Below are 5,051 nucleotides of genomic sequence, written 5' to 3'. Positions count from 1 at the left end.
CTGGTGTTTAATTGGCAGTAAATGAGACCAGTTGGAGGTGTTGTAATTAATGCCTGCCCACAACTCTGTCACAGCCGGGATATGGGATTGCTCTCTCTGCCTTTTTACAGCGAATTACAGCCGGTCGGGAATCTTCTGGTAGAATGATTGTGGCTGAAAAGATCCTGTCTTTGGAAAATCAGAATTTCCCCCAGGAAAAATTTCCATTTTTGCCCCCCCCCCTTTCCAAAAATCATCAATTCCCCCCCCTCCCCCCAACAGGCAGGCTTAGCTCTTTGGATCTCTGCCTCCACTACCCCAACCAGGCTGCCTCTCCAGTAGGTTGCGTACAGATCTGTTGACAGGATTTGGGGCCTTAAAGAGAGAAAAGATATTCGGGTTCTAAAGTGGAGATACCCTTGAAATGCAAGGAACAGCTGCGCTGGCTATTCTTTTCTAGCTACTGTTTCATTTGACACACACATTCACCTGTGGAACTCATTGCCACAAGAAAGCATTAAGCTTAGTGGGTTTCGCAAAATGGACTTGCCTCGTGTATACAGCTAATGAGAACATCCAGACTTAGCTTAGCAAAGAACGACCAATCAAATACAAATAACTGGAGGAAGGGCTCAAAACCTCATGCTTCAGGGTCTGAATCAAGCTCTAATGGATGGAGGTCAGGAGGAAACATCCCCGGAGGCAGGTTATGCCATCACTGCAGGGGTTCTTGCAGCTTCCTCTAAAGCAGCTGGGGCTGGCCAGTGTTGCAGACAGGTTCCGGGGCTAATCTGCTCAAGTTTCCTGTGTTGTTTGTATTCCTAGTCTGCTGGGTTCTTGCCCAGCCGCATCGCTGGAGTTTGGATTTGATGCACATTTTGAGGAGGCTGGTAGAGGACGAGAGATGTACAGAGAGAGGAGAGGTCAAGCCGGAGGATGCATGGTCAGCGGGATCAGAGGAACTCTCTGGCATGGTGGCCAGCAGGGACAAGGAACGGAGACACTTAACAAGAGAAGGGGGCCAGCTGGTGAGCGTGGGAGGCAGACCTGACTGGGTGTCAGAGATGAGACTCGGACAGGGGCCGTGGCCACCAGGGTGTCAGGTTCGACAGCAATGCAGAGCCGGAGCAGGGCTCCTGAAGGATCGTGGCCGGGAGAGGTCGGTGGGGAGAACGCCTTTGGCCAGGCTGGAGTACGTGTGAGGTATGTTGCAGGGAGGCCAGAGAGAGGAGAGAAGCGACATTAGTCCAGATGAGCAGTTATGGCACTGGCAGGGTTGGCGGCATTGGAAGAACCTAGATGGGAGCTTGACGCCTCTCTAGCTGGAGATAACAGGGTGAACAGCCAGCGATTAGCTGCAGGGATGTCCCTAGCCAGACATCAGTTCTGCATCCTGGAGGGAGGAGATGAGGCTGCTAAGAAACAAAGTCCCCATTGATGAGAGAGGGGAATGCAGTATAGCCCTGCTTCATCCACAGCACCCATTCCCTGCAGCCTTGATGGACAAGGAGCACCCTCTGCTGGAAGAAGACTCTGGATTCTGCAGAAAAGGACCAGGGGATTACAGTGGACGAGAAGCTGGATGAGTCAGCGGTGTGCCCTCGTTGTCAAGAAGGCCAACGGCATATTGGGCTGTATTAGTAGGAGCATTGCCAGTAGATCGAGGGAAGTGATTATTCCCCTGTATTCGGCACTGGTGAGGCCACACCTGGAGTACTGCGTCCAGTTTTGGTCCCCCCAGTACAGAAGGGATGTGGACAAATTGGAGAGAGTCCAGTGGAGGGCAATGAAAATGATTAGGGGGCTGGGGCACACGACTTACGAGGAGAGGCTGAGGGAACTGGGGTTATTTAGTCTGCAGAAGAAAAGAGTGAGGGGGGATTTGATAGCAGCCTTCAACTACCTGAAGGGGGGGTTCCAAAGGGGATGAAGCTCGGCTGTTCTCAGTGGTGGCAGATGACAGAACAAGAGCAATGGTCTCAAGTTGCAGTGGGGGAGGTCTTGGTTGGATATTAGGAAACACTATTTCACTAGGAGGGTGGTGAAGCACTGGAATGGGTTACCTAGGGAGGTGGTGGAGTCTCCTTCCTTAGAGGTTTTTAAGGCCCGGCTTGACAAAGCCCTGGCTGGGATGATTTAGTTGGGGATTGGTCCTGCTTTGAGCAGGGGATTGGACTAGATGACCTCCTGAGGTCCCTTCCAACCCTGATATTCTATGATTCCTTCTATGAGCAGGAGGAGCCAGACAAAGTGGTCCCAAAGGGCACGTCTACACGGTACTGAAAAAGGTGTAGGGCCGAGTTTCAGAGCCCGGGGACCAGCCCCGGTGGCTATGTCCTCACCATTATTTTTAGCCCTGCGATTGTGCGGAGCTCCAAGGCTCGATGCCATGGGTTTTCCTTCGCAGTGTAGACGTACCCACGGTGTAAGAAGGCAGACCTGCCCCCAAGGGGGCTGGGTGAAAACATTTCCATCCTATTGCTTTTTATGGGAAATTGGGTTTGAGGCAAAATGAAAACTTTCCTGAAACATGTCTGTTTCCTGTGGGAACGTGGCAGCAGGTGTGTTGGAAAATTGAAAACCTGGAAAAAAAAATTAGTTTGGGGCCAAAAATATTCCAGGTTTTGGGGGTTCCGTTTTTCAATGAAAAACGGGGAGGGGCCGGCGGAAGAGGAAACGTGACCAGCTTCCGGCTACAATAGGGACAAGTTCGCCCCACCCAGAATGGGGTTCGATCCTTTGTGTTTCACCTGAGGTTGCTACGTCTCACAGGGCCGTCATTCGCCGCCAGGGCCGGGCGGTGTTGTTCCAGGTCACTTTTCCGTGAGACTTCTGTTACGATTCCTGGTGATCTGCGGAAATCTCTTTCTCTCACGTACTCAGGATACTGCAGTAGAAAAATCTGTCTCACTGGCTGCTCCGGACTCCTCTCTAGGTTCACATGCTGCTTTGTGACTCACTCTCACACTCTCACACTCTCTCACACACACACACACACACACACACACACACACACACACACACACACACACACACACACACACACACACACACACACACACATTAGGTGCCCAACTCCCATGGGAGCCCAGCACTTGTAACACCAGGTTACAAGCCCCAGCAGCAATACCCACACTTCTATTTTGAGCCCCACAGCACAAACTGGATGTTGACCCAGCCTCTGGGACTCACTGCCACAAGCCTTTTGTTGCACTATAGACGTGCTCCATGTGTCCGGGGCTACAGCGCCCTCTGGTGCTCAGTGGCTCAGAAATAAAACACACATTCCCGGTGCGTCCTAGAAGCCGTGGAAAATCCCCCCCTCCCCCAAGAAACCTTCCCTTCTCAACTGAATTCTTTGACAAAAGGGAGCAAAGTTGAAAACGGAATGTAGTTTCATTTAATCGAAATCTGGTGTGTGAGGTGTGGCTACATTTTTGTGGTGTGTGTGGATTTTCTTCCCCCCTTCTCCCCCCTCCCACTGGAAAAGGCTGAAAGAGGGGGAAAGTCAGAAAACGCACGAGAGTTTTGGTTCGGAGAGTGGGGGAGTCAGGGCCTTGCACCCCTCTTCCTGGGATTCACCGTGACTCTCAGCCAGCCAGTAAAACAGAAGGTTTATTAGATGACAGGAACACAATCCCAAGCAGAGCGTGTAGGTACAACCAGAACCCCTCAATCAAGTCCTTCTGGGGGGTTTAGGGAGCTTAGACCCCAGCTTGGGGTTCCCTGTGTTGCACCACCCAGCCCAAAACTGAAACTAAAAAACTCCTCCAGCCGCTTTCTCCCCCCTCCCCTCTCCTTTGTTCAGTCTCCCGGGCAGAAGGTGTCACTTCTCCCAATCCCCCTCCTGGCTCAGGATACGGCTCAGGTAGCTTCCTTCCCATCCCCAATGTAACTCCCCTGCAACATTCCCAGGTCAAATCCGCCCCGCTCCCTGCTCCGTCACACCCACCCATAGCCAACAGTTTCTGCAGAGCTGGTAGAAAAATCTGTACGTCGAGCCAGCCTAAATCCCATTGTCAAGGCAAGAAAACGGGACAACGGTGTGTAAAAAGGCTGCGGTTAAAACAGAATCCTGTTGCATCCACGGTGCTTCAAATGGACACATCTATGCACCTCTGGCTTGGGTTGATGGACTAGCTGAGAAGGCTTTTGACCTGTCTTTCAAGACTTCTTAAATGATTAGTTACTTTCACGGTAGCATCTCCAGGTGCTACTGGAGATCAGGGCCTCACTGGACTGAGTACTACACAGACACATAGTGAGAGACAGTCCCTGCCCGAAGATCTAAACAGCTCAGAAAGGTTTCCTTTTTAATACAGAAAGGGGAAACTGAGGCCCAGAAGGATTAAGAGCTTGCCTGCACGCAGAGCTGCACTGGTTAAACCAAAGGTGTGGTTTTTTTATACCGGTGCCCAAGGCTGGATGGAGGTGATCATTTCAGTCGGAGCGTTTTATTTTGGTTTCACCGAAGTCAACGAGGAACAGGTTTAAGATCAGCCACTGTTAAACTGAAATAAGAGAATCCACCCAGTTTGCATGAGTTCAATGAAGCCGGTGTGTACACCGGGCCTAAAGGACTGGCCTGATCTCACACCGGGTGTCTGACCGGGCTGGGAACTGAACCTAGATCTCTCCGTCTAGCCTCTAAACTGCCACGCGTCGTCTTCTCTCGAAAGGAGCCTGGACAGCGAGTGAGACTGAATGGGGGTGAAGAGGGCGTTAGCCCCAATGGGAATGGTGATCCTGGCTTCCATTCGCTTCGTATTCCAGGCATGGGGCAGATGGGCAGGGACATGGAGAACCCGCATGGGAATGTAGCTGTAATGCACCAAGTGATCCTTGCAAGAGGAGGTGGGATGGGGTGGAGACCGTGGCCTGGCTTCCCATCACAAGCTGCTACGCCTCTGTCCACAACTCCGGCTAAATGAGGCTCTTTCAGACTAAGTCCACGCTAAGACCCCTTGCGGTCGGCAGATGCTCGGGAAATCTCCCCCTATACTGGATGGCTTGAATCAGGTGGGCCCACGTGGCTAGCAGGCTGAGGTGTGCCGACGCAGAGGGAAATCCCA

The sequence above is a fragment of the Emys orbicularis genome, chromosome 20 (assembly GCF_028017835.1).
Source record: "Emys orbicularis isolate rEmyOrb1 chromosome 20, rEmyOrb1.hap1, whole genome shotgun sequence".
NCBI classification, from domain to species: domain Eukaryota; kingdom Metazoa; phylum Chordata; order Testudines; family Emydidae; genus Emys; species Emys orbicularis.
Note: the sequence above shows the minus strand (reverse complement) of the source record.